Here is an 8,984-nt window from a genome sequence, read left to right as displayed (position 1 = left end):
CCTCATGGGCCATCCAGTCCAACCCCCTGCCAAGAAGCAGGAATATTGCATTCAAATCACCCCTGACAGATGGCCATCCAGCCTCTGTTTAAAAGCTTCCAAAGAAGGAGCCTCCACCACACTCCGGGGCAGAGAGTTCCACTGCTGAACGGCTCTCACAGTCAGGAAGTTCTTCCTCGTGTTCAGATGGAATCTCTTCTCTTGTAGTTTGAAGCCATTGTTCCGCGTCCTAGTCTCCAAGGAAGCAGAAAACAAGCTTGCTCCCTCCTCCCTGTGGCTTCCTCTCACATATTTATACATGGCTATCATATCTTCTCTCAGCCTTCTCTTCTTCAGGCTAAACATGCCCAGCTCCTTAAGCCGCTCCTCATAGGGCTTGTTCTCCAGACCCTTGATCATTTTAGTCGCCCTCCTCTGGACACATTCCAGCTTGTCAATATCTCTCTTGAATTGTGGTGCCCAGAATTGGACACAATATTCCAGGTGTGGTCTAACCAAAGCAGAATAGAGGGGTAGCATTACTTCCCTGGACCTAGACACTATGCTCCTATTGATGCAGGCCAAAATCCCATTGGCTTTTTTTGCCACCACATCACATTGTTAGCTCATGTTTAACTTGTTGTCCACGATGGTCACTCTTTGGCCTGAGAAGTGTATTGTGTCCAAATTTGGTGTCAATTCGTCCAGTGGTTTTTGAGTTATGTTAATCCCACTAACGAACATTACATTTTTATTTATATAGATGTAATATTACTTACAAAATACCTGGGAATTACCCTGGATCGTGCTCTGACTTACAAGAAGCACTAATTGACTATCAAGCAACAAGTGAATGCTAGGAATAATGTCATACGAAAGCTGACTGGCACAACCTGTGGATCACAACTAGATACAGTGAAGACATGTGCCCTTGCGCTTTGCTACCCTGCTGCTGAATATGCATACCCAGTGTGGAATAAATCTCACTATGTGGATGTGACTCTTAATGAGACTTGCTGCATTATCACAGGATGTCTATACCCTACACCACTGAAGAAATTATACTGTTTTGCTGGTATTGCACCACCCAACATCCATTGGGAAGTATCAGCCAGTAATAAAAGGACCAAGGCATTGACATCTCCGGCCCATCCTCTGTTCGGATATCAACCAGCAAGCGAACATCTTAAATCAAGAAATAACTTCCTAAGATCTACAGAGATCCTTGCAGGAACACCTAAGCAAGCGAGAGTCCAAAAGTGGCAGGTTAAGACCCGGAATCTCAATCAGTGGCTGATACTGGTTGGGGGACTCCCTCCTGGGCACATGGAAGATTGGGCGACTTGGAAAGGACTGGACAGTCTGCGCTCTGGCACCACGAGATGCAGAGCCAACCTTAAGAAATGGGACTACAAAGTGACACGATAAATAAATAACTTTGTTTGTTATAATTGTATTCTCAATTCGTGTTCTGACACAATAAATACATAACTGATCGTTGTCGAAAGCCTGTTTGAACAATCAAGCCTTCAGATCTTTCTTGAGAGGGTGGTTGCTTGTCTGATCTCCCTGGGAAAAATGTTCCAGAGTCACAACTAAGATAAACAGTTGCTTTTCAGATAGTGTTGTGAAATGTTTTTCTTCATCAGGCTTTTTATCTGTTCACATCAGATCTTTTCCCCCCTGTCACAATATGACAACAAGAATGACTTCCCTTTCTGTGAGAATTGAGGCAGGGGAGGGATTAAAAGGACCAGCAGATTGGGAAAGCGAATGAGCATCAGTTGCCTAAAAGGGAGGAAAGGTGGCTCTGGTCCAGGCTTTGCTTGTTCCCCTCCCAGAATAAATACGACAACACATAAGAATTGTTTCACACACTTCCACCCCCAAAAACCAGCATAACCAAATATATAAGACATTTTATTTGTTTACCCACCTCTATAAAAAAAACATAAACAAGCATTTAAAACCAAATACATTATTGTAGAGACTCATCGGGTCATATTGCACTTTGCTTGGCTCAATAAAAGTTGGCTTTCCTATTCCATTTAGGCTATATCTCATCCCCGAAGGCTTGCTTAAACATGAATGTTTTAGCAGCTTTTTAAAGGATGACATGGAAGGGGCTGTTTTTAATCTGGCAGTGTGGACTTGTATAATCCAGTTTAAAGCAGAAAACCTAGGATCAGATCAAGGGATACAGGGCCTGTCTGGAAGGACCCATTGTCAATACTACTTCCTAATGTTTAGGTGGACTCTCCTTTCCTGCAATTTGAACCCGTCGCTCTGTGTCCCTAGTATCTAGAGCAGGTCTGCACAACTTGTCAGTAGAAAGGGGCTGAAATTAGATAGATCAAGCCTCTTGGGGCACAAATAGTTTTTTAGCACCTCATTCCCAAAGTAAGATATAATTCAGAATTAATTTGGTTTGTTGTTGTGTGTCTTCAAGTTGTTTCAGACTTAGGGAGACCCTATCAGAATTTTCTTGTCAAGATTTATTCCCTCTTTCTCTGAGGCTGAGAAAGTGTGACTTGCCTAAAGTCTACCAGTGGGTTCTCATCCATAGTTCCAGTTTCAGACTACTATACCACACTTTCTGAATTCTTTCCCTTCTCTTTTCTACCTCCCTTTCTTTCCCCCCTTTCTACCTCCCTCCCTCCCTCCCTTCATTCCTTCCTTCCTTCCTCCCCTCCTCCCTACTTCCCTCTTGACTTTGCCATTTTGCACGAGGGATATCATTTTGCTACATTGTAGGATAGAATGGAAGTAGACTAAATTTTGGAATGCCCAGTAGGATCCTGTCCAGGACACTATATCTGCTTTCATTGCATAATAGTAATTATTACATAATTTCTGCACCCACATTTTGGGGGTTCTGGTTTCAGTATTTTCAAATTCCTCACACAATAGTCACACCCTTGATTTACTGGTAGCCCCTTCTGTATTATGCAAAAAGAAAAGGCTGCATATGTTGGCAGAGTACTTGGTCTGTAACACTTCATGTTTCAATATGCTGCCTTGGAGTGTGCTGGAGTCTCCTCCTTTGGAGACTTTTAAGAAGAACCTGGATGGCTATTGTCTGGAAAGCTTTGTTGAATCACCAGTTGAAGCACCACAAAGTATGAAAGCTTTCAACCTTTTCAGAACCCTTCATTGATGGTGTGAGAATGGTATAGCTGTACTTGAGGCAATGGAAAAGTCACCATAAGTTCATTGAGTTGGAAGAGACCTCGTGGGCCATCCAGTCCAACCCCCTGCCAAGAAGCAGGAAAATCGCATTCAAAGCACCCCCGACAGATGGCCATCCATCTGCTTAAAAGCTTCCAAGGAAGGAGCCTCCACCACACTCTGGGGCAGAGAGGTCCGCTGCTGAACAGCTCTCACAGTTAGGAAGTTCTTCCTCATGTTCAGGTAGAATCTCCTCTCTTGTAGTTTGAAACCATTGTTCCGTCTCCTAGTCTCCAGGGCAGCAGAAAACAAGCTTGCTCTCTCCTCCCTATGACTTCCCCTCACATATTTATACATGGTCCTCTTCATGTCTTCTCTTAGCCTTATCTTCTGTAGGCTAAACACGCCCAGCTCTTTAAGCCTCTCCTCTTAGGGCTTGTTCTCCAGATTCTTGATCATTTTAGTTGCCCTCCTCTGGACACATTCCAGCTTGTCAACATCTTCCTTCAATTGTAGTACCCAGAATTGGACACAATATTCCAGAATAGAGGGGTAGCATAACTTCTCTGGATCTAGACACTATATTCCTATTTATGCAGGCCAAAATCCCATTGGCTTTTTGCCGCCGCATGGCATTGTTGTCTCATGTTTAACTTGTTGTCCACGAGCACTCCAAGGAAGGCCAAATGTATACTCATAAGTTCAGTAGTTTTAAAATGAAGACTGCAAACAGAAGAGCTGGTAGGTACCAGATTACAAAAAGCAATGATTACTATTAGCCAGAAGCACTGATAGGCCTGGTATTGGAAACATGTACTGAATGCAGTTCTAGAGCTCCATCCACTGCCATGGGCAAGAAACACCTTGCTGTGCAAGTTGGACAGAAGCACAAGAAAAGAGAGCAAAGAGCAAAGATGAAAAAATATGGCTTTGTGGTCAGAGGTCCTCTCTGGCTGATCAACAGAAGTAATCAGCCAGATACCATATATCATTGCATAATAGTAATCATTGCATAACAGCAAGACCCCTATTTTGAGGGTCCTGGTTTCAGCATTTTCAAATTCCTCACACAATAGTTGCACCCTTGATTTACCGGTAGGCAGCCTTCCCACTATGAACACTCTTCTGCTTGCCTGTCCAAAGACCTACCCACCATCTTCACTCACTTTTCCATCATCCATCCATCTACTTGCTTATCCTGTGCCCACCCACTCACCTGTCACCCACCCACTCATTCAGATGTCCATCCATCCGCTGCCCACCCACTTCCAGGAACTCCACATGGGCAATTGAGTGCCAGGGAGGTACTTGCGTTCAAAATTGTTTAGGGTTGATTTCCCTCCTTTTGCCCAATATGGTTCCAGCATAGCAACTGTGACCCTGAACCAGGCAAGGTTTGAGTCTGGTGTTCCTTGTCCCTTGAGCACCCCGCTGTTTCTTTGTCTCCCTTTTTGGCTCTCCTGCCACTGAACTGAAGTGGCAAATAAACAGAGCAGTCAGATCCCTCTGCCAGTTCAACTGTGAGATCGGGGTAGTGCTGGCATAAGAGCAGCTGGGCTGGCTGAGGACCAGTTTCAACCCGAAGCTAAGTTATTTTTCTTTTCACTAGTATGTAATAATTAAAACCACTTCGATCCCTGATGCAACACTGGAAACTGTGAGGAAGGCTTCCAGAATGGCTTGTGCCCTGTTAACCTCCTCTATTTAGAAAATAAGTGATGCGTTAAATCTGTTCCATAGACTCGGAAGTATAGCTGGCACACTAGAAGGAAACAGCAGCCAGGCTATTTGGCACACTGCTATGGAGGAGGGGGGCACTGTTTCAAGCCACGTGCTGGTTTATGGCACATTGCCTAGGACATTGTAATCCTGCCCCCTGTCCTATGGCATGATGTCATGGCACGAGGCAAACCATCTGCAAGCGCTGGGTGGCCGCCATGCTAGGAACAGGTTCATTGCTAGCACCATCTTGTGCAAAGCAAAGCCCCTTCTGTATTATGCAAAATGAAAAGGCTGCATATGTTGGCCTAGTACTTTGTCTGTAACACTTCATGTTTCAGTGGTGAATTGTCATTTTTTATGCTTTCTTTTTAGCCTGAGACTTGTACTGGTTGGAACGGGGAGGGGGGAGCAGAGGGAAATCAATACGTGGTCATAAGTCTGCCCAGAAATGTTTTCCTGTCTGAAGCACAGACCAAAATGATGTTTAATTTCTATTTTGCTTATAAAGTTTGAGGGCCCTTCCACACAGCTATATAACCCAGAATATCAAGACAGAAAATCCCACAATATCTGCTTTGAATTGGGTTTTCTGAGTCCACACTGCCATATATTCCAGATCAAAACAGAAAATGTGGGATTTCATTCAGCTGTGTGGAAAGGGCCTGAGGGGATTGGTAGAGGAGCAATAGATTCAAATTGCAGGAAAAGGAATTCCACCCAAACATTAAGGGGCACTTCCTGGTGGTAAGAGCTGTTCACCAGTGGAATATGCTGCTTTGGAGTGTGCTGGAGTCTCGTCCTTTGGAGCCTTTTAAGCAGAAGCTGGATGGCTATTTGGAGAGCTATGTTGAAGTACCAGTTGAAGCACCACAAAGTATGAAAGCTTTCAACCTTTTCAGAACCCTTCATCGGTGGCATGAAAATAGTATAGCTGTACTTGAAGCAATGGAAAAGCCACCACAGAATCATTGGCTGGAAGAGACCTCATGGGCCTTCCAGTCCAACTCCCTGACAAGAAGCAGGAAAATTGCGTTCAAAACACCTCAACAGATGGCCATCCAGCCTCTGTTTAAAAGCCTCCAAAGAAGGAGCCTCTACTACACTCTGGGACAGAAAGTTCCACTGCTGAACAGCTCTCACAGTTAGGAAGTTCTTCCTCATGTTCAGGTGGAATTTCCTTTCCTGTAGTTTGAAGCCATTGTTCCACGTCCTAGTCTCCAGGGCAGAAGAAAACAAGCTTGCTCCCTCCTTCCTGTGATTTCCCCTTACAACTTTATTCATAGCCCTCTTCATGTCTACCCTCAGTCTTCTCTTCTGTAGGCTAAACATTCCCAGCTCTTTAAGCCGCTCCTCATAGGGCTTGCTCTCCAGACTTGGTCATTTTATTCACCCTCCCCTGGACACATTCCAGCTTGTCAACATCTCCCTTCAAGTGTAGTGCCCAGAATTAGACAAAGTATTCCAGAATAGAGGGATTGCATGACTTCTCTGGATCTAGACACTATGCTCCTATTTATGCAGGTCAAAATCCCATTGCCTTTTTTTGCTGCCACATGGCATTCTTGACTCCAAGGAAGGCCAAATGTATACTCATGAGTTCAGTACAGTTTTAAAACTGAGATTGCAAACAGAAAAGCTGGTAGGTACCGGATTACAAATAGCAATGATTACTAGTAGCCAGAAGCACTGATAGGTCTGGTATTGGAAACATGTACTGAATGCAGTTCTCGAGCTCCATCCACTGCCATGGGCAAAAACACATACCTTGCTGTGCAGAAGTACAAGAAAAGAGAGCAAAGAGCAAAGATGAAAAATTATAGCTTTGTGGCCAGAGGTCCTCACTGACTGATCATCAGAACTGGATTACCGTACCACTTAAAAGCACTTTGATTGCTGATTCAAAGCAGTTTCAGCAGTCTAAAAATGAGAATTGCCTGTTTATTTGTTTTAAAGCATTTCTTCAACATCAGTGGAAGATTGGTTTGGAGCGACTCCACAATGATATGTGATGGTAAACCTTTTGGTTTGTGGCTAGGGAGGTTTAAACCTATGCCAGCAGCCACATGTGTTAATATCCAAAGTGAAATAAAGATCAGTTGAAATCAAATGTGAGGATGGATAGGCAATTAATGAAGAATCCTTCTTCTGATGGTAGAGTATTGTCTTCCTCTGGTGGTAAATTCTGCCCCAAATAACTGCAATATCAAAAGCAAATAAAAGTCGCTTCTTCTGGTTTTGGGTGGGATAGGCAATTCAAATCTATAGCATGGCAATTTTCAGTACTGTTTGCAAGCTTTTGAACTCTCCAGAAATTATCATCAAGCTTGGTGTTAGTTAAAAATGTAGTTTATTTATTTATTTACAGTATTTATATTCCACCCTTCTCACCCTGTAGGGGATTCAGGGCGGATTACAATGCACACATACATGGCAAAAATTTAATGCCATTTAGACATACAACATATATAGACAGACACAGGCAATTTAACATTCCAGCTTTCTGGCTTCATGTGGGCATGCTCGATTCTGGCAACAGGAGGGAGCTGCCACTTCACCGTCCACTTGTCCACCGAGTCCTTGATGGAGTACTTCCTCATTCCTAGTTCTATATATGAAGACACCAGAACCTCACATCAACAGGTGAGGTCCTACTCAGGCCCTTTCTACACAGCTGTATAAAATCCACATTATTTGCTTTGAACTGGATTATATGACAGTGTAGACTCAGATAATCCAGTTCAAAGCAGATGATGTGGATTTTCTGCCTTGATATTCTGTATTATATGACAGTGTATAATGGCCCTCCATGAACAAAAACATAGGGCACATTTATACTATAGAATTAATGTGGTTTGACATCATTCTAAGGGTATTGAAGGAACCAGCAGAAGTAATTTCGGAACCACTGGCAATCATCTTTGAGAGTTCTTGGAGAATGGGACAAGTCCCACAGATTGGAGGGCAAATGTGGTCCCTATCTTCAAGAAGGGAAAAAAAAGGACGACCCAAACAATTACCGTCTGGTCAGCCTCATGTTGCTACCAGGCAAGATTCTGGAAAAGATCATTAAGGAAGTGATCTGCAAACACTTAGAAAGGAATGCAATCATCACTAGTAGTCAACACATATTTATCAAAAACAAGTCATGCCAGACTAATCTGATCTCTTTTTAAATGGAGTTACAAATTGGGTAGATGCAGGGAATGCCTTGGATGTAGCGTATCTGGATTTCAGAAAGTTGTCTGACAAGGTCCCCCATGACTTTCTGGCAAACAAACTAGTCAAATGTGGGCTAGGCAAAACTATGATTAGGTGAATCTGTAACTGGTTAAGCAAACAAACCCAGAGGGTGCTCGCCAATGCTTCCTCTTCATCCTGGAAAGAAGTGACAAGCCGAATGCTGCAAGATTCCATCCTGGGCCCGGTCTTTTTCAACATCTTTATTAATGACTTAGATGAAGAGTTAGAAGGCATGATTATCAAATTTGCAGACAACACCAAATTGGGGGGGGATAGCTAATACCCCAGAAAACAGGAGAAGAAATCAAAATGATTTTTACAGATTAGAGAGATGGGCCAAAACTAACAAAATTAAATTCAAAGTGACAAATGCAAGATAGTCCACTTAGGCAGAAAAAATGAAATGCAAAGATACAGAATGGGGGACAATGCCTGGCTCAGCAGCAGTACATGTGAAAAAGATCTTGAAGTCCTTGTGGACAACAAGTTAAACATGAGCCAACAATATGATGCAGCAGCTTAAAAAGCCAATGGGATTTTGACCTGCTTTAATAGGAGTATAGTGTCTAGATCCAGGGAAGTCATGCTACTGCTCTATTCTGCCTTGGTTAGACCACATCTGGAATATTGTGTCCAATTCTGGGCATCGCAATTGCAGGGAGATGTTGACAAGCTGGAATGTATCCAGAGGAGGGCAAATAAAATGATCAAGGGTCTGGAGAACAAGCCCTGTGACAAGCAGCTCAAAGAGCTGGGCATGTTTAGCCCATAGAAGAGAAGGCTGAGAGGAGACATGATGGCCATTTATAAATATGTGAGGGGAAGTCATAGGGCCGAGACTAGGATGTGGAACAATGGCTTCAAACTGCAAGAAA

Source organism: Anolis sagrei, chromosome 4 (genome assembly GCF_037176765.1).
Source record: "Anolis sagrei isolate rAnoSag1 chromosome 4, rAnoSag1.mat, whole genome shotgun sequence".
NCBI classification, from domain to species: Eukaryota; Metazoa; Chordata; class Lepidosauria; order Squamata; family Dactyloidae; genus Anolis; species Anolis sagrei.
Note: the sequence above shows the minus strand (reverse complement) of the source record.